The following is a 21,397-nucleotide window of genomic DNA, read 5'->3' as shown; positions in this document are numbered from 1 at the left end:
TGCTTTTGTAAGCTCCTCTAAACTCGTTTCCCAGTGCTTTCACCCCCCTACATCTAAGCAGAGAGAGCAGCACTCTCCTTCCTCACAGGGTTGCTGAGAAGACAAATTCACAAACATTTCTGAGGCAAGAAAGCTGAAGAACATATACTTGCTGAAAAGATGTAATGAAAAACCCAAATGTTTTGGGTAGCAGGATCACTGCAGCATCACCACACGAGGAAAGCAAGGGAAGTCCTCTGCTGTGGACCGCAGCCTCCCCAGGAACACCACGGGGTAGGGATCTGAGGAGAGATAATTACACTGACAGTATTCTCTGTACAAAGGTACTGCAAAAATATGCTGACACCTTTTCTTCTACCAACGAAGCGCCGCACCGATTAACACGGGCAGAAAAATTCAGCCCCTGCCTTTCTGAAACATCTTGAGGCCATGATGCGATGAACAAGTAGATGGGGCAAAGCAGTTTGATTTCACCTGGGAGACAGGGGACGAGAGCACCCTATAGAATTGGGGCAGGCACTGGAGAGCCACCGCCATACCCACCAGTACAACTCCAGCCCAGGGGATGGCTCCACTCCAAGCTCTGTCCTTCCCTTACTGGGACAGGAGCTGAGACAGGGCAGAAAAATGAGCATCTGGAAGTCCACATGAATAAGCTAATGCTGCAGGGCTGTCAGTCATGTGCTAATACCCTTAGCTAAAGAAACATATTGATCCCGATTGCCTGGAATTGCACTTGAAAAGGGCTGGGTGACATTTCCAAGGAGACACGAGCTACTTTCAAGTCAATTAGCAGCATCAGTGGATTCATGCCGAGGGGACGCACTCACCTCCGAGGAATGCCAAGAGAGAATGAGAATTGAATTAAGCCTTTTCATACACAAAGAAACAAATCCTTTAATGGCCTTGTAACAGCTGACGGGACACCCAGGGTCGCCAAATCATGCTGGCAGCAGCTAGGTGAAGAAGTTGCCCTGTGATGAAGCTGGGGACCGCAGAGCAGCTGAATCCTTGCTAAGGGCCCAGGAGGGCACGCAGAGCTGCACGGGGTAATCCTCTAGATAAGTGAGCAGAGGGAAGGAAAGTTTAAGGTCCAGGTCAACAGTGCATGTAAAGCTCTTCGTTCCTCTCCAGGTACCTGACATCCCCCGGGGCTCAACAGGAACGCCGCAGCCAGCAGCATCTCACCTACAGCCCAGCAGCACGCGACCCTTGCGGAACAGGCATTTCGATAGGGGCTTTTGCCTGCCGCCTTCCCCAGAAAACTCCTTCCTCGTATGGATCCCAAAGATTCCTGCAAAGCCTAGGATTCCAGGCAGGTTTGAAACCAGCAGAGTGAATCCGAAGGCAAAGAAATTAGGGTAACTCTGCAATCGCTCCGATTTCTCTACTTGCGGGTGCTCTGACCCGTATTTAGTTTCCATGGTTCCTTTTATGTTCCTATAAACATGAGGCTTGTACATGAATTCAAGGCTTTCTGGACAGCTTTACAGAGATGATTTCCTGCTCTCTCGCAGCAACTGCAGTCGTTCTGTCTCACAAGCCAAGGAGTGCAACCCTTCGATCCCCATGCAAGAGGGTGAGGAGCTCAAATGGAAAGCCTTTCAATCCATTCTGCAAGGTGAAAATGACCCCCACCAGCTACGGAGTGACTGAGAAGCCTCAGACCTAAACAGGTCCCCGGAGTATTCAAATCTTTCCTAGTATGGCACGGGAGGGAAAAAAAAAAGAAAGAAAAAACTGGAAAGGGAAGCCAGCCCATCTGTTTTCTCCAGTCTCAGTCCTGCAACGAGCTCTGTGGTCTCTCAGACACTGTGGCTTTCCTTGCACAGAACGCAGCAGCATCTGTCAGCCATGAGCCCAAAGCCATCTTCAACACGCCGGTGACATTCGGAGGCCTTAGAAATGCCAGAGTGTTCTTCTGAGCATTGCACCAGGTGCCCCTTGCCCCCACCTTCCCAAGCCAAGTAGTTAACCCTAAGCCTAAGTGCCAAATCACGTCCTCAGCCCCTTCCTCATCCACCCACCTACACCAGGGATGCTGCAGTAAGAGCTCTAATGGGGCTAATCCTTCTGGCAGGAAACCGCCACTGCAGCAGCACAAGTTTTACTGTGCAGGTATTCACAAGATTTGCTACCCATCCTCACCACGATGCAGGTTTTCCTAGTCCAGCACATACCAGGACCTGTCGGCACTCTCCTGGCTTTTCTCCCTCCTGTCTTCAGTCCTGAACTGAGGAACAGAGACAGCCAGCTGCAGTCCCAAAGGAAATCAAATGGAAGCTGTTGAAGAAAAGCCGAAGAAAAGAGCCCGTGTTTATAAACCTGCAGGTTTCGAGCAGAATGAATGAATCCCCTAACAGCCCCCGCAGACAGGAGGAGACCTGGGCGATGGCTTGTCCCATGGGTTCACCATGGAGCGTCCCTCTGAGTTTTTAACCAAGCATTTCCTCATCGGAAATCCTCGCACGGCCAGTGATTTTCCAGCGCAGAAAATGAAAGCAGAATTCCGACACACATCTGACAAGTCCCACAGAGCCAGAGCCCCCGTTCTTCTGCTGACAGGGATTACACACACCTCAGACCAAAAACGTCTGTCCAAAGCCCAGCCAAAAAGCTGAAGAAACACATTTTCACTAGAACAACACCATGCAGGGTGTCAGGGTCATTTTGCAAGGACTGGTGGGAGCCTGGATCTCAATTAAAGCTAGCAGGGCTCAGCAGAGCCTTCTGCAGTATTTCCAGCCTGTAAAGTAAAGCATGGGTCATATCACTGAAAGCACCTGAGAAACGCAAACCTCTGAGGCTCGGCTTCAAAGTGACCCTTGTTTCAACACCCGCATATTGTCCTCCGTGGATGGAATATGGTTAAAAGCCACACATGACTACCATTTAATACTAAAGAAGTCGACCAGACCACGTTGATGCAGAGGCTACGCTTACAGGCAGAGAGCAGATGACAGAAGTGACTTTTCCAAGGCCGTGCAGTACATCCAAAGCACAACAGAGACTTAACCCCAGGTCTTCCAAACTGCCCTGTTTCTCCCAAACCATAGTATAGACCAAAAAGGTCTATACTTTTCTTTCTGCTTGCTATGAAAAGCCAACTGAAGGGACAGAGTATGGCTGCATGGACACGCTCAGCTATCAGTCCTCTAGTGTGGAGCGCAACCGAGAGAGAGAATCCACTCCCTTTGTGAGATGGGAAGAAAGCGGAGAGGAACAGCAGGGTGCTCCCAACAGGATGGGAAGGAAAGCAAAGGGGGTTTATTTTTTGCCTTTACTGTGAAGAGACATCTGCATTCCCTTATTAACAGGAAGGCTCTGCCCTAGCTAGAGAACAGCAGGAGAGGCTGAAAAATGGGGTCTTTTCAAAGCACCGTTTCTCTATAAATATCAAGTGTGAGCTGTTGCCCACAAGAGCAGCCCATTGCGTTTCTGGGGCACTCAGCCATGTAGGAAGCAAAACCGGTTGACTTAATGACCCTTTTTGGGTTTCAGACAAAGCAACATCACCCCCCTAACCACCAGCAGCCCAGGACGACCCGCTAAGGTACTAACCCAGCACAAAACAAGTCAGAAAGTCACCATTGACTGTCCCAGGGTCTGTAGGGGAAGAAGGGATGGTTCAGCTCACTTCCAGGCCTGAGGGACCATCAGCTCAGCTGTATGGAGATGCCACCATGTTTGCTGGTGTATTTTATGACTTTTTAATAAAAAGAGAAGTAGTTCCCTCTGCTACAGAGCACCACATACAGGAGGGGCTGATGCAGCTGCCCTTGGCTCCAGAAAGGAGTCTGCCACAATGTCTGTGAGGTCACGGATGGTGCAGGAAGGGCATGGGGACAGACAGAGGCACCAGACACGGATGTGCTTAACTGGCCAGGTGATGAGCTGCTGGGTTACTGGTGGGCAGATGGGGGAATGAGCAGGTGTCTGGGGAAGCTGGAGAGATGGACCTGCATCGAAATTTAAAGCTCTTTGCTGTGGCCCTAGTTGCCATTATGAATTTCTTCTACCCTTGGCAAAGAAGATGCAAAAACCAACCTGGTATGAAGCCGAAGGAGGTCTTGGGTCGTTTATTTTATTTTTTTCCACAGCCAGCTTCAAGTCTCTTCAAACCCCAGTTCACCCCAGCAATCCTCATTGCAATGGCCTCAGTGAATCCAACGACCTCAGGAGTCCACATCCCCGCACCAGGAAAGTGCTTAAATACACACACACCCCCCGCGGGGAGATCTTCCTTTTACCTTCTCATCTCAAAACCTGAGGGCTCAGCTGTGTCTTCTTACGCAGATATTTTTATGGAGGCAGGGGAGTTAAGCTTTATTACAAGAAGGGCTGTGATTGTCTCTGTCACATGCTCCCATAACACGGGAGTTCAACACGACACGTAACACCAGGAGGGCTACCAGTAAAATTGCAAGAAGTAGCAACCAAAAGACCTAGCTGCAGGCCAGAGGCAAGGAAAAGACATAACACGACAAGGGGCTGAACATCTCGTATTGCTCTCACGTGTGTCCTCAGGTCGGGTGTGGAGCAGAGACAGTGAGGGAAGGCAGCAATGGAACAATGCTGATCATGTTTTCCTTGCCCTGTGCCATTCATACTCTAAGGCTGTTACAGCTGCAGCCACGTGTTCCCCACACAGCCACAGACAGGGAGGATTTTATTCTCTCTAAAGCTAAATCTCTAATCCAAAAGCCTATGGATAAAAACCAGGGTTGGGAAAGGAAGCCATGTCCAGCTTTCACCATCCAAGAACTGGCTGCGCGACCGCCTGGGTGCCAATAAGACAGAGATAACGATACTGAAGTGGATAAAATCAATCGTTCTGTAATAGCTTTCTGGGACCATTAGTTAATTAAGCTGCCAACAGATAAAGGTCTATACAAAAAGCTCAGATCACCTTCAGCACCCAAGATTAAAGCAGGGGAGGGGGTTTCGGTGCCCACCCCCTGCCTACCTGCAAAATGCAAACCTATTCTTTCTCTGCATACTCTTTACTTTCACAGAGCAGTAAGAGTTAAAAACAAATCCACGCTCCTTCAGCAAAAGCAAAGACACTGCCAAGCACATGAACACCAGAGAGAAGGCAAGCAGAAGCCTGCGGCTTGCAAGCTGCCCAGTTTTATTATTTCTTGAAACAAAGATATCACTTAGTGCAAAGATTTTCAAGAGGTGCAAGAGCTGCAATAGATGTGATGAGCCCCTTTCGGGCCCATCGTCCGCTTGGGAGCATCATGTGGAAGACGACGAGCAGCTTTTTGCTTCGCCCATCCTCAGGCCAGCAGCAGCCACGTCCCAGCCTTCCCCATAGACCCTGAAGTGGCCTCACCATCACCCATGTCATGGTGGACCTACCCCATCCACGCTGCGCTCCAGTGGCCTCAGCAGAGTTAAACCCAGGCAGGGTTCTTCTACAGAGTGCTCTCCTCCACAAGGTGACCTGAAAAAGGGATTTGAGAGCCCCAGAATGTATGGGAGCAAAGAGGCACCGTTCTCTATAGACCTTCAATAACAGGGCATTCTCATGAAAACCACAGAGCATCACGAGGTCTCAGCAAACAGGAAAGGCAAGACTGCAATTATCTTTTTGAGTACCCTTGAAGCTGCTACAGGACTAAGCAGTGCTCTCCTCAAACCTCGCCTTTCCAAAAGTGACGGCTTCCCGGTGCACCTTTACCCAGCCGGCGACCCGCACAGCCCTTGTAACCACATTCCCATCCTTACGTTAAAATCTCACGCAGGAGCTGAAGCCAGAAGTTAAGTGGTTTACACACTTCTGCTGAGATGAGTAGCATCATTTTCTCCTGGCTCCCCACGTGAATTACAGCCCCCTCTGGGCAGTGCAGAATTGCTTTTGAAGAGCAGCTAGAAACACTTCAGCACTTTCTGGACAGATAAAAGGAGAGCTGTCGAATCCAGTACATTCTGGGGAAGATTTTGCTTCCTGACAGCTGTTTACAGCGCTAGCACAGCCCCAGCTGGGATAGCATTAACCATCATCGTGCTTCAGCAAAGTTACCATCACCACCCCACGCTCCTATTTGCCCCAGGACAGAGGAGCACGTTACTCCAGCAGCCTCCAGTTAACACACAAATCCCACCAAGCTCACACACCTGCTGCCAGCCGGCTTTTCAGAGGCTCCGATTCCCAACGCGCTCGAGCTGGAGCCAGCCCCCGTTTTTCCAGCTAGTTGGAGGGCAGAAGCTGGAAAGGCTGTGGAGAAGAGCTCCAGGGGGAGGACACGGGCACGTCCTCGCACTTCTCTGAAACGGAGCAGCAGGACGGGCTGCCGGTACCTCACAGCAGCACGGCACGGGCGCAGAGCCATGTGCCGGTGGCAGTGGGACCCCATAGCGGCACCCCAAAACCAGCCATGAAACCAGGGGACTGAGCAGCAGCGTTCTGCCCCTCCTCCCTCCGTGTCTCGCTTGTCCCCATCTCGCAAGACCTTCCAGCAACACATCTTTCATTACTTTGTTTAAAAGCTTTCCAAACCCATTTAATCTTTAGCATCCCCAGTATCCCGTAGCAATGAGTTCCACAGTTTGCCTACATGTCGCGGCAAGCAATTTCTCCTTTTGAAGCATCCACAAAGTTATTTCATTGCCAACACAGAAGGAGATGAAAAAGCAGGAGGCAGTCCGGAGGAGAAGAAATAAAACCGTCACAGCTTTAGGAAGAAGTGGCAAGGAAAGGTTAAATGAACTAGGTTCATTCAGCCTAGGGAAAGGGGGAAAAAAAAAAAAAAGAGAGAAGACTAAGGCAGAGAGCCATAACAATCTTCCAGTAGCTAGCAGGTTATTAAGACAGCAGTCGATTGTTCTCTGTGTTCACAGTGGCAGGAAAAGAAGAAATAATTTAACTTGGAGCAAAGAAAGCTTAAGTTTAGACATTAAAAAAAAAAAAAAAAGAAATTTCTCCCTAGAACAGATACCAGAGAAGTTGCAGGATTTCTCACTGGAGACATCTACAGAAATGTTAAACAAACGCCAGTGCGGAGGGGAAAGGTGGAATTGCTCCTGCCTCAACGCCAGTGCACGGAGTAGATGATCTGCAGAGGCTCGTTCCAGCCCTCTGCTCCATGATTCCAACAACAAACTTTCCAAATGCTTCCTTCATGCATTTTTAATTGCATTTTAATTTTTGTCCTCGTATAGCTTGAGACTAGTGTAAAAAAAAAAAAAAGAAGCCGTGTCTAATAAATCAGAAATTACATGTTTTCCATTTCTCCAATGTAATAAAAAGATGTAAAAGTTCCAAATCGGAATAGATATATGTTAAGCTATACAGTCGCGCCAATAAATATGTATGGGTGTCGCGTCCCCCTTTGCTTTGCCAAAAATAGCACAAAATTATGCCAACCAATGAGACACTACGTTTCATTAGGAAATGAACTTCAAAATACAAGATTAAAACCTGTTTTTTAAATCAAGATTTCCTGCTTGTTGATTTCAATCATGATTAAAATGGGTGATTTAAATCAACCGCCCTGAACAAAACATGCATCTTCCTCAAGTCTTTCGGGTGGAAAGATGTACCCTGAAGATCAGCCAGGTAGTTCTAGCTTCTATGGCTCTGCCCTTTCTCCAGCCAAGCAGTCCTACCGCATTCACCTCCTCTAAAGAAAAAGCAATTTCCACACCCGAGCCTGACACCCCCAGCCCCTTTCATCACCCTTCTCCGGACCTCGTGCCTGTGCAGCTCTCCTGCCCAAGGAGCATCATCAAGAAATTTCCAGCTGACACAGAATCCGCCTCAAACAAACTTCCCCGCGACAATTATAATCAGATCCTCCCTGGATGCAAATAGTGTTTCCGAGCGTGGGCTCCAATCACGGATCGTCAATAATTACGACAGGATTTCAAAAGCCGCCCTCCAGAAGAAGTGGCATGCGGAATCAGCATGCCTTCTCGCGGGGCTGGAAGTACACAGGCAAGCAGGAAGCTGCCTGTCAGCGAGACGTGGAGCAGGGAGCCTCAAAGGCCTCGTTCCAAACGGATTTCGGGTATCACCAAGGGCAAGTCCTGCCTCACCAACCTAGTGGCTTTCTATGATGGTGTAACAACAAGGGTGGACAAGGGAAAACCTATGGATGTCATCTATCTGGATTTTTGTAAAGCCTTTGACATGGTCCCCCACAACATCCTTCTCTCTAAATTGGAGAGCCATGGATTTGATGGGTGGACCGTTTGGTGCATAAGGAATTGGTTGGATGGTCGCAGCCAAAGGGTAGTGGTCAACGGCTCAACGTCCAGATGGAGACCAGTGACGAGTGGAGTCCCTCAGGGGTCCGTACCGGGACCGGTGCTGTTCAATATATTTATCAATGACATAGACAGCGACATCGAGTACAGCCTCAGCAAGTTTGCAGATGACACCAAGCTGAGTGGTACGGTCGAGACACCAGAAGGATGGGATGCCATCCAGAGGGACCTGGACAAGCTGGAGAGGTGGGCCTGTGTGAACCTCATGAGGTTCAACAAGGCCAAGTGCAAGGTCCTACACCTGGATCAGGGTAATCCCTGCTATCAATACAGGCTGGGGGATGAAAGGATCGAGAGCAGCCCTGCCGAGAGGGACTTGGGGGTACTGATAGACGAAAGGCTGGACATGAGCCGGCAATGTGCGCTGGCAGCCCAGAGGGCCAACCATGTCCTGGGCTGCATCAGGAGAAGCGTGGCCAGCAGGTCGAGAGAGGTGATTCTGCCCCTCTACTCTGCTCTGGTGAGACCTCACCTGGAGTACTGCGTTCAGCTCTGGAGCCCCCAGCACAAGAAGCACATGGAACTGTTGGAGCAGGTCCAAAGGAGGGCTACAAAAATGATCCGAGGGCTGGAGCACCTCTCCTATGAGGACAGGCTGAGAGAGTTGGGCTTGTTCAGCCTGAAGAAGAGAAGGCTGCAGGGAGACCTGATTGCAGCCTTTCAGTACTTAAAGGGAGCCTATAGGAAAGATGGGGACAATCTTTTTAGTAGAGACAGCAGTGACAGGACGAGGGGTAATGGTTTTAAACTAAAACAGGGTAGGTTTAGGCTGGATATAAGGAAGAAATTCTTTACAATGAGGGTGGTGAAACACTGGAACGGGTTGCCCAGAGAGGTAGTGGAGGCCCCATCACTGGAAACATTCAAGGCCACGTTGGACAGGGCTCTGAGCAACCTGATCTAGTTAGCGGTGTCCCTGCTCGCTGCGGGGGGGTTGGACTAGATGACCTTTAGGGGTCCCTTCCGACCCAAAACTTTCTATGATTCTATGATTTCACCCCAGAGCTGGACTTGCGGCTTGTGCCAGGGATGCACTGCACCTCCACCAGACCCCATCCACTTCCAGTATGGCCTCAACCACTTCAGCCAGGGGCAGCTGAGCTTCTTGTCTAAGCCTTCTGTCTCCTTGTTCTCCTCCCAGAAGGTGTCCTCTTTGCTGCCCAAAGGACAGGGCAGCTTGACACTTATTAGACACAGAGTGGAGGCAGTCAAAGTGAACTTCAGCCTGTGCCTAAAGGATGTGCCATGAGGTTTCTGGGCTGAGGTAGCTCTGAAAGCCCCACTGGGAGCTACAGCCATACCTCCGTTTGGGTGGCACACTGCCGAAGCCAGTTGCTGGCCCCATGAACAGACAGTGTGGAGTCCTGGCTGGACGAGAGGGGACACAGTTTGGTGCGTTGAGCAACCCAGGTTCCGATCCGGAAGTGAGCCTTGGGAGCGGCTGACACGGAACCCTGCTGGGAAGGCAGAGCGACGAGCTCGGGACACTGGAGCAGGGGGAACGTCACCGTTTCCTGCCACGCTGTCACTTCCTTCCTGCCACGTTGTTGTTTCCTGCCACAGTACTGTTTTCACTTCGAGATGCAGCTCTGCACCAATCACAAGTTGCAGTAGTTTTGCCTATATATAGATTGGGGGTTTAACCATTCAGATGCTGTAATAGTTTTTCTATATAAACCTTGTTTTTGCTGACTAATAATGGTGAACGATCATACTCATATTGCGGTCACATCGTTACAACGGATCTGTAACCCACGTCAACAACACAGCTCCCTCAGAGCTCTGAAGAGAGCTCCAGACTCCAGAGACCTTTTGATTTTCAGACTACTCTGCCAAGACCACGAACAGAGGTGTGAAACGTTGGTGTTTCAGCACGGGCTTGACGATCAGAACTAAGCTGAACACCAGTTCATCTCCCTGGGCCCGTGGACACAGAAGGGACCGATATAAAAAGCAAAGCCCAAAGTGGACACCCCTGGCCGGGACACCCCCCAACTGTCTTTTTCCTTTCCTCCAAATCAAAGATCAGCCTGTGGTTCCAGAGATTCTCCAGATGGCTTCCACCATCTTTATTTATTTACTTACTTCACTGATCTGAGCTATGGAGGAACAGAAAGCTAGCTAGGAAGTTGAACTTCAGCTATTGCAAAGCCAGAATGACTCTCCAGTCAACACAGGTAGAGATCCGGCCTACATGACTGACCTCCGTGGGCCACGTGGAATATTCCAGTGCCAGAATCTGCCCTTCCATATATAAGAAGCAGAGGGAGGTACCCTGAACTGAACGAAGAAAACTGGCCCAGCAACACTGTGTGAAATGAAGGAAACGCCTCATGGCCATTTTAACTGTCTTGGTGGTGGCAGTTTGAGTGGAACAGAAGAAAGGCATCAGCAAGGATGGAGGTGGGAAGGAGAAAGATGGACAAATCCAAAGAAATAACCAGAGCTCTAAACAGGGAGTGGACAGCCCAGAATCAGCTTGAGATTTTCTCAGGGCATTCTGATGAAGTCTCAGCAACAAAAGGTATCCAAATGACATTTCAGCAGGAATCCACCAAAAAGAAAACTCAGGATTTCACCACCATCACCCAGAAATCGTAATTTTCTCTGGTTTGGATTTTAAGAGTTAAAAATCAAAGAACTGTCAAGATTTGGGATTCTTTTTTCTTCTTTCTTTCTCCTTACCCCTGCCATTAAATGAAACAGAATTAATGGCACCCGGGCAGATTCACCTGCCTTTCCCTTCCCACCTGTTCTAACTTGCCAAGATTTCCTTCTCTTTCAAACAAAATATAAAGAGTTTGTGCAGGAGAAGGTAGCTTATGTTAAAGATTGCATTTGCAAGAAGTCAAGGACTCTCTGACTACAAGTACAGAATAGAAATGAAAGACAACAAAAACATTAATCAAAATAAGTTTTAAGCTTCCCATCGAGAGGAGTCCTTCTCCCGTTTGGTACAATGGAACCCTTGGCTCATTTTTTCTATAAATTGATTGCTGTGTTGTTTTGTTCGGTTTTTTGGTTTTTTTACCGGTTTAATATTTTCCCTCTGCATTAAGTTGGAGAACACAACAGGGCATTGGGCATGTCAGGCTCAGGACTTCCATCCTTGGCTCAAAAACCAGAATGTGCTGTTGATCCCTTGGGTAGAACAGCCGCGAGAGGCCAGAGTGAGCTTTAAAAACAAATTCAACGCCTTCCACAGACCGAGCGGCATCTCTTTCCGTCTGTCATCCCGAGCAATCCTCCTTGCAGCACGAGAAGCAGGCCAACACCTGAGCATATTTTTGCAGATCCTCCTGTGATTTTGCAAACTCACCCCCATGACAAGAGAAAGCGGCACGGAGCTACGGTCTAGTCCGCTTCTCCCGCTCTCGGCAAGCTGACTGACTGCCTGGCCCCGGTTTCTGTCATTAGAGACAGGAGTCGTTAAGAATTCATGCCCGCTGCCAGCACTGCATTTTTTGGAGAGGTCCTGCACTCAGGCAGAACTAATGAGCAGGCAAAGCAAGAGAACGGCGGTTAAAGCAGAAAACACGCACACAAATATAGCCAAAAATGAGAATGCAGACTGCTCTGTAGGTCTTCTCCCCTCCGAGGTACTTCAGCAGCATCGCATAATGAAATGTTTACCCAGGGGAAAGGATGCTTGTCATACCTGTTACACGGATGGGGAGGCTGAGGTAGGAAGGATCTAACTGTACCCAGACGTACTGGAGGGCTGCGTTCGAACTGGGGCTGGATTTGAAACGACCTATCCCGACACGTTCATTCAGCCGAGGAGATCACAAGGCGCAGACAGCGCCATTGCCTAAACGGCTCTGAAGGCTGCAAATTCTTAGCTGTAAAAATAGGCCAGACAATACCTGTCTGAAGGGGATTTACCCTGCCATACTTGCGAAATACTTTGCAGTCATTGGACAAAGGACTTTATCAAAATACAGCCAGCGGCTGGACGAGATATTAACCTCCCCCTCTGCCAGCTCTTGCAAAAAAAAAAATCCTGCTGGTTTCTGGGAGCGGAAGGCAGTGCTTCTTCCTGCATCTCTGCGCGTAACAGCCATCCCACGGAGCATGTGCTTACCACTAATAAGAACCCTAACCGCAATGAGAGAGCAGAGAACTGAATCACATATAGAAATGGGACCTGCAGAGAAGGGATTCGCAGAGGGACGGGCTCCCTTTGCACCCCGTAGCGCAGTTTACATCACGGAGGATGCTCTTCAACGTATACATCTCCATGTACAGCGTCACCGAGTTGTGGCTGCTGGAGAATCGTAACTAAAGCATTTCTCGCTCTCATCTGTTTACATTGTAAGCCATAATGTTACAGCGGCATTTATTCCTTCTTCCCTTCCCTTTCTCTTCCCCTGCCTGCTTTTTCCCTAAGCATCCAATTTTTTTAGGCCTATAACCCTGAAAATGATGAAAGTCTCCCATTGATTTCAATTGGCTTTTGTTTAAGGGCTTGATAGCAGAGAGAAAAATTGAATGATCATTCATTGAATGAGACAGATTTGGCCCAGTTCCCCAGCTGGTGTAAATCAGCACAAGCCCATGGAGCTCAGAGGGTCCCTGCCCTCTGCTGATGACTTAGCCCACTTCTGTGCACGCAAGGAATTTTAATGATGCTGCCCTGCCTTTACGACACATGGAGCCAGCGTGCTGCTTTTAAGGCTGCTCGACAGCTCCAGCTCAGGACTGTGCATGCTCCACCTCATCCACCTTCAGGGCATCCCAAGCCATGGGCTGGGAGCCAGCATTGAAGCTGCCAGGGTCCCTCCCTGGGGCACAAGGCTTTCCACCACCACGAGGTATCCCAGTCTACCGGATCTTCGCTTCTAACGAAAGGTAGAGCACTCTGCCAATCCCAGTGTTCAAACCAGGCTGCTCTAGATACATTGCGCCAATACTCTGGACTATGGCATAGGAAAAGTGAGGGACAGGGACCTACTTGTGTATTTATGTTGCCTCCCTACTCTCCTTGCTCACCCGAGGGAATTAGCCCACCTGGGACCCTGAGAGGAGACAGCTTGCGCTGGCAGCAAGGTAAAAGGCACCGGGAGGATCTGCAGCAGCACACGCCTGAGGCAAGACAAGAGGCATACCAAGCGTAACTCCTAAGCCGTGCTGCTGCTGGAAATCCCCTGGAATTAGCTTCCCCTCGTGATCCAGGTGCTCCTTCCCTCCATAGTTCACCAGTAGGCCTGCCCAAACCAAGCAGGGTGCTGCTGAGAGAGGTAGGAGGGCACCAGGAGAGGATGTGGTACACCACAGCGCTGCCATCTCAGGGCTAGCAGTAGGTTTGGGGTCTGAATTGGAGTGAGGAGCCAGGGCCAAACCTCTGCCAAAAGGTGTTTTTCCATGAGTCCTCACTTGCCTGATTAGAGACATACCACAAGAGACAGTCTGGAGGAGCAAGAACCATTTGTCTAGAGCCTCCAGCACTGATCAGCTGGATCTTTCTTCCCCCCCAGAGGAGATCGCTATAGTAGTCCGGGAAAGGAAGGGAAAAGCCAAAGCAAAGAAACGATCAAGCTAACAAGAGGAAAATCTCCTCTGGCTGGCATGTCTCTTGCTCACCTTGATTAGCCGAGCAGGATATAGACATAAAATCACAATTGCTTCCTCTGTTCCCCCTTGCCCCTCCTTTGTGTGGGGAAGATGTTAAAAACGTCAGGCTTGATTTACCCCAACACTCTGACTGACTCACGGCAGCTCTAAATCCTCCCCCCAAAAGCAATCTCCTCTCTACCTGCTGCACGGCTGCGGATGGCGGCGGGGGGGAGGTGGGGAAGCGCGGTCTCCCCCTCTCGCTGCGCACGTCAAGCCCAACAACTTCTTCTTTCACCTGCCTCGAAAAGATGAGACAGGCAGCTTTTGTGCAGGTTGCTCACGCTTTGGCGCGAAGCGTGTTTTTAAACAAGGCCCAAGCGATATCTCTTTCGCTTTGCGGCCGTCTGTGTTGATTTTTCTTGATGCAAGGATGCGGGTACGTGCTGGAGCACACACGCTCAGCTCAATCTGACCACTGCCAACTGCGTTACAGCTCAATTTCACTGGGGTGATTCACTCCAAAAGGAGAAAAAAAAAAAAATATACATAAACGCCAACCTGTCTTTGTGCAAACTTCCAGGTAAGAGAAGCGCAGAAGGCAATAGCTAAAGTGTGTTTTGGATAGAATAGCAATAGCAAGCTTTAGCCAGGAGGGAAGGGAAGGGGGTGGATAAAAGGAGAGAGGGAAAGATCTAATAGGAGAAGCGGATGCAGTGCAATCTGGGATACAGTTCTGGCACGTCTCCAGAGGCCGAAGCAGTTCCTACAGGATTTTTAAAAGAAAACCTCTTTCTTTTAAAAATACTAATGGGCTGATTTGCAGAGCTGCCTGGCTCCCAGGTCTCCCACAGAAGCTAATCCTCAAACATCATTAACATGTGTGCACTGCTGAGAAACCCTTCCAAACATGACCCCGCCGCCGCGCTGCCCGACTGCGGCAGCCAACTCAGTTCCTAAACGAGAGATGAAAGGGATCTGCCTTCCCCTGCCCAGCCATCACACACCATCCTCACATGCCGGTGCTTGCTGCGGCGCTGTCATGTCTCATTCACACGTTCAGCTCTCACCTCTCGAGCTCATTGCTGGGTCTCAGCCTCATAGACTTGTGGTGTCCTCCATCTCTCCAAGCCCAGATGTTTCTGGTCAGGACCATGATGCAGCCCAGCAGCAAGACAGCCCTTATTTCATCACCTGCCCTGTGCCTCCTCATCCATACACAAGGTCTCGCACGGTAGGAGAAGACTCTGAGGAGATCCATCCCTGAGGAGAGAAAGCACTGTCAGTCAAACTGTTGCAGCTACGTCCTTCAGCGCTCAGGCCCTGAGCCCATTGCAAGACAAGAGGACATAGAGGGCAGAAGAACCAGCCATAGCCTTGCCAAGAGGAGGAGGGAGGAAGCGAATGAGTGATGGGATATCTATGGTACTCTTCTTGCTGCAAACCCTTCGGTTATGTTCAGCATCCCCCGGGGATCTGCCTTCCATGATGATCTAGTCCCACTTCACATCTATTCTCCTCTTTTGGACTCCACAGCAGCACAGGACAGCGAAATATGCATGCAATTATGCACTTCAGAGAAATAGACTTCCCTGCATTTGCTTTAAACCTTCAGCTAAATGAGTTCACTAGGTAAGCCTCAGAATTTGAATCACAAGACAATGCAAACAATCCTCTGTGCCACCTCTTATACTCCACTCTGGATTGTACATGGCTTGATCATACCCCTCTCAGCTGCCTCTCAACCAACACATCTCAGTCTGCTTAATCGCTCCTCATCTGGAAGCTCCCCTGTACCTTTGATCACGGTCTGTATCTTTTTGAGGTTTCCTATATCCTTCCCAAGAGGTGGTTGTCACAACTCCAGTGGTGGCAATTTTAGAGAGAGAACTTAATTCTCACCCTCCTGGTCACATGTCTATTCCTGTTCTGACCACCACTAAACATGGGCAAGACATCTAAAACCCACACCAACGTCAGCAGGAGGCTGGCCACCACGCAGTTATGGACAGAGCCCAGCATCCCCTTGCCACAACTGTTCCAGATACTGAAGGATCAACAAAATTGTTCCTGTTGTATTTTCAGAAGGTTGCTGGAAGGATTCTTTGTCAAATTACTGGAGGGACCAACAAGACATATTCTAGAGCTTGGGGCTACTTGTATTTACTAGCAGAACCACTACCGAGCTTATATCTTATCTACAAAAACAAACCCAGAAACCTCTCCATCCCAAGAGGGAGAAAACACCATTTGCACAGCACAACGCAACACAACAATTCTCAGCGACATTGGCATGCTGAGCTCCCTTTTGCAATCTCTTGGTTGAGAAGAGTTCCCAAAAAATGTCTGTTGTGTGATAAACAAAAGCAGCACTGCTGGAACTCCTGAGAGCCTGTTTCTCTGTAGTTATTTATAAACTCTTCTTTCCAATAGCTGGTAGCTTCAGCAGCTGGAGCAGATCAATACAACCGAAAAGTTAGAGGTGGATCAGAGGGAATTAGATGACATTGGTGTATGCATCTTTGGAAATTGGAAGAGAAGAGCTGTTCAAAACGTGTAGGTCAAAAAGGTCTTCCCCCCTCCATCAGGTATTTTCTCCACTTCCAAATAAATTGTTCTAGGTGTTTGACATAGAAAAAAAAAAGCCTACTTTACATTTTTTTCTCATTCCCAAACCCAGTCTCTGATCTTTCCTACTGAAAAATGCAAGAAAGCAAATTTATTGGGGGAGGGTGTGGGGTGTGAAATCTGACATGGGTTATTTTATCTTGAGTCTCATTTTTTATATTTTTTTCACACAAATTCAGTCACTGCTTTTTTAAACTGTTCAGACCAAGAAAAGAAAAAGCATTCATTTCTCAGCAGAAGCAGTGCAGCTTCTGGACAGATGTGGTTATTCCTCATATGCAAAAAGACTTACGGGCTCCAGGCTGCGGAGACAGACCGGAGATCACCCCCAGCCACGGGCATGTGAACACAGTGTCAGGGTTTCTCTTCTGCGAGGCCAGAAACCGAGTCCAGCTCTTCCAAGTTGCCTCCGAGCCACTTCCCTGGGCTGCCTGCAGTCCAAATCAAATCACAGCTGACTTCAGGCCAAGTTCAGGAAACTTGATCATCTTTCTCCCCCTATCCGATGGGAGACGGCAGGTTGAGGGGAAAGGAGGAGTGAAAAATTAACACAAGCACTTAAGATGTTATGAAACTGCAATATGCATCTCTAGCCTGCCCCCTGGTCCTCCAGCCCATACATTATTTAACAGAAAAGAAAGCATAAATGAGCCAGAACAATAGCTAGAGGGAGAGAGAGGAATATATATATATATATATATTTAATTCCTTAAACCATGCCCATTAGTTTTGTTTCTTATTTAGGATACTGCATTAATCATACTAATATTTTACAGCCGGGCTGTACACTTTAGCCATTACTTTAATCAAACCCATCAGCGCACCCAAGAACACGCTACCAGGTGGGAATAGCTGCTACCGCTTGCTGTTAATTACTTTGCATTTTACAGCAATCAGCAGCAGGGGCTGAGATCATAATAAATTCATGACTTATGGGTCCATAAAATCATTACCGTAGGAAAATATGTTTTATCAGGCATTCGTCGGGCTGCTGCTCAGAGAGAGATTTCTTGAAGGAAATGACACCCATGAAATTAAACCAATCCTTGCAGTCAGCAGAAATGCTAGTGTGGGCACAAACAGAGCCGAGCCTTGTGCAGGGAGCGGAGGGAGGGGAAGACGGAGGAGGACTTCTCCAGCCTGGAAGGAGGGGAGGCACTGGGGGGGAAGCCAGCTCTCCCGGGACAGGCGGGACGGAGCGGGGACAGGGCACCGGAGGGACAGGGAAGAACCAAGAGCAGGACGCGGGGCTAAGGGGCCTCAGCACTGTCAGCATCACAGCCGGAACCTGCAGGAACGTTGCTCCATGGGGTGTCTAAGCACGGAGGGACAGAGGGAAAAGTTACTCTCACCAGTCTGACGGGAGGGATCCCTCCAGCTGAAGATGCACTGATGAGCTGACGTGCAGCAGCTTCGAAAACCCAGGCTATGTTCCCTCTCCGATGGCAGTTTTCCAGAAGGGAACACGACACATTCATGACTAATCACAGAATCTCTTCGCTTATACGATACGCCTGTGGCTTTGCACCTAGGTAACGTCAGCTCAGCCCGAACTCCTTATCTCCAGATAGGGCCACCCGAATCCAGAAGCTTTAATCCAGTCACCCAAAGGCCCACGCAGATTACATGGGATGTTAGAGACGCGATCAGCGCGAGACCCACTCCGCATCGAGCACGGCAATGCCATCACAGTAAAAATCGAGAGCGACAGTGAAATCAAGCAGTGTCAAATTGACATAAAGCAGCAATAAAGAAGCCTGAGGATTTGATAAGCATGAAAGGAGCCTAAATGAACTTGCTGAATATTTTCTAAGTCTTTTCTGCACTCGCATAAAATCCCATGGCGCTTCCAGAGTCATTAGCCCTGCCAGTTCCTAAAAAATAAACAATAAGTTCACTTTAAGGTTGGGTTTTTTTCTTTCTTTCTTTTTGAAGTCTAAGACCAACTGAGTTTTCTTTGGCAAGAAGCCAGTGGCTCTTTAAAGCTCTTGTGTTTCTTGGCCTGTGAAAATGAAAAACCGGAATGCCAACTAGAAAATACCTCCAAAGTGTTAAATTGGCCAAGCTCTTGTTTTTTACTGTTTGTTTCAGTTCGAAAATACTAAGGAAGCTCAGTCATAGCTGGTTTGTTTGCTTTATTCGCCTCTTCCAATTACACTGTGCAAACAGGGAACATTATTTAGTGTTATTTAAGCATGAAATTATAACAGATCATTTTAAATATCAAGGTCCTAAAAATAAATCTTTCTATCAAAGCACAGCAGGTCTAGATCTACTAGCTTGTTAACATCCACTGGGGAGGGCAGATGGCAGGAAAACCACGTCGGAGAGCTCGCCGCGTACAAGATTTGTTGCTTTCCTTTCCGGGGATCATGAAAACCCGGGCAGCTCGGCTCTAGGACCACAGTGCTGGGGCTGGTATCGGAAGGGACGCGGGAGCAGAGCCAGCAGCGCGGCCAGAGCAAGTCTGACATCCCCCAGAACATCACCCTGCACAGTGCCCCGGGCTCTTCCACTTCTACACAGTCCAGAGGAGCAACACCAGCCGAGAAGATCTCTCTGGGTCTCACCTGTGACAGGGTTTGTTATTCCTTTGTCGCTGCGAGATTTTCCTACAGGAAAAGCGTGCCTGTGGCACCCCAAGCAGTTATGTGGGGTACCTACACCCCCATTCCATAGAGAATGGGGGTCCCCACACCCTTACAAGTTCAAAAATAGAAGTCTGGGCCAGATCACATCATGACTCCCTCACCAGGCATTCCACCTGGATTTCTTTCCTTTAAAATCTAGGGAGACACGGAAAAACACAGAAAGAGATTGGCCCATGCTGGCCAAAAGGAGAAGGCATGGTCCTACCCCATGGGAGATACTCCCAGGTCTAGTTCAAGCTCATCAGAGATTTCCACACTATAGTCCAAATAGCCAACTTCATGCAAAAATACCAGCCCCAGGACCACGTGAGCCTGACGCCTACCTTCATCCAGCTTCAGGCTACCTTGTGCCACATCAAAACGTCCTCAGTGTCGTACCTGGAGCCTTGGAGCAAGCCCCAGGGCTCAGGTTGCAGAAATGCTTACGCCAAAACCTCCTGTGCAGCCCCAGCAGCCACACAAGCCAACCATGACCCCCCGCCCAGCCCCGGCCCCACACGGTGAGCTCCCCACAAGCTGCAGCAGAGCTGCCAAGCCCCTTCCCCTCCTTCCGGACTGGTGGTGGATCAGAGGCGATATGCAGACAGAAACTCTCCCCCACAGGTTGTTCGGCACAAAGAGCAGGTTGCAGCAGAGCTCTGCTATCCCTAGACATACTGCTTTTTCTTTGCAAGCTGTCTTTACCTTAAGAAACCCCAATCACTCTAATCCCTGCGAGTAAACGGCTCCAACCGCAGCCCAGACAGCTGCTCACTGCTCAGCATCGCTGGCCTGGCTTCAGCCCCGGCTGAGAAGGAGCAAGGAGGAACCAAGACCTGCAGCCAGATGCTCCATCAGCCCCTCAGGAGCTCCTAAACCACCCATGGCAAGCAAGCTACAGCCTCTCTGTGCACTAACTATTTTTCTTTGGGTTTGGCATCTCTAGTTAACCCCTTCCCTGCCTCCCCAAGGGACAGGAATGATCCAGACCACACTTCAAGATCCCTCTGTATCGACAAGATTCAGGAGGGTAAGAAAGCAGAGCGAGCTGTAAGGAAAACATTTGCCCAGAAAATCACAGAATCACAGAACGGTCGGGGTTGAAAGGGACCTCTGTGGGTCACCCAGCCCAACCCCCTGCCGAAGCAGAGTCACCCAGAGCAGGCTGCACAGGACCGCATCCAGGAGGTTCTTGAATATCTCCAGAGAAGGAGACTCCACAGCCTCCCTGGGCAGCCTGTGCCAGGGCTCCGTCACCCTCACAGGGAAGAAGTTCTTCCTCATGTTCAGCTGGAACTTCCTGTGCCTCAGTTTGTGCCCGTTGCCCCTTGTCCTGTCGCTGGGCACCACTGAAAAGAGTCTGGCCCCGTCCTCCTGACACCCACCCTGCAGATATTTATAAGCATTTCTAAGGTCCCCTCTCAGCCTTCTCTTCTTCAGGCCGAACAAGCCCAGCTCCCTCAGCCTTTCCTCATAGGAGAGATGCTCCAGTCCCCTCCTCATCCTCGTAGCCCTGCGCTGGACTCTCTCCAGTAGCTCCTCGTGTTTCTTGAAGTGGGGAGCCCAGAACTGGACACAGTACTCCAGATGGGGCCTCGCTCCAGCCAAGCAGACCTTCACCCTTAAGGAATTAGGCCAAATTATCTGGGCTAGACCCCCCTGTGTGGCCCAGGGCTGGTACCTCGCCTTTTTGCTTTGCTGTAGTGGGTTCCAGGTTGGCTGTTACTCTTGGGGCCATACGTAACCTTGTCTGACAGGTGCTGCAGCCTGGAGATTTCCCCGTTATGGTCCTACCCGGCTATAAATATCCTTCTCCTCTTCGGGGAAAGAGCATCTGACCCGAAGTGTATGAAGCTTCCTGACAGGCTGGGAAAAGAGAAGAGGTTTAAATGTCAGCTAAAACAATCTTCATTTTCTTTTCTAAATTTGCAAAGCTCCCCAAGTCACTGGAGTGAGACATTCGCCTGTTTGAAGTTCAGCCTGAAAATCCTTTCGCAAAATATTTGCTGAAACACAATAATGTTGGAATTGGAGGGGATTAAAACAGCTTCTGTCCTTTTCCCATCCCCCTGAAACCCCTCTTTAAGAGGGTTTCTGTAGAGGCAGGGACTTAGGTCCCTATGTCTTGAAGGCGCAATACAAAGAGAGGAAAAGAAATAAAAACGTAAAGCTCCTAACATCACTATTATTGAAACGCCTCATTTGACATTTTGACTGTTTCAATTAGCTAACAAGGAACGCTCCACTTAAACCACCCTCAGACACTGAGAAAAACGAAGTCTTTCCCTTCCCCCATCCCGGATCCCTCCTGG

At 49.3% G+C, this 21,397-nt stretch overlaps 1 protein-coding gene across 14 annotated transcripts in view; it reads right to left on the bottom strand.

Moving 5' to 3' along the window:
* Positions 1–21,397, bottom strand: part of SEC16B (SEC16 homolog B, endoplasmic reticulum export factor) — a 149,117-nt gene that overhangs the window by 55,126 nt on the left and 72,594 nt on the right. For 12 of the 14 annotated variants that reach the window (XM_075422587.1, XM_075422586.1, XM_075422598.1 and 9 more), the window contains 2 exons: positions 16,748–16,886; positions 14,898–15,090 (listed from right to left, as the gene is read on the bottom strand). The exons of 1 other annotated variant lie outside the window; for it this stretch is intronic. The gene's annotated coding sequence lies outside the window, so the exon portion shown is untranslated. Of the gene's footprint in view, positions 1–5,379; positions 5,450–14,897; positions 15,091–16,747; positions 16,887–21,397 lie in introns of those variants that run through there. One more of the 14 variants, XM_075422595.1, reaches the window with a different exon arrangement.

This window comes from Opisthocomus hoazin, chromosome 6, assembly GCF_030867145.1.
Source record: "Opisthocomus hoazin isolate bOpiHoa1 chromosome 6, bOpiHoa1.hap1, whole genome shotgun sequence".
Lineage (NCBI taxonomy): Eukaryota > Metazoa > Chordata > Aves > Opisthocomiformes > Opisthocomidae > Opisthocomus > Opisthocomus hoazin.
The sequence above is the reverse complement of the archived record's forward strand: the minus strand, read 5'-3'. Positions and strand labels throughout refer to the sequence as shown.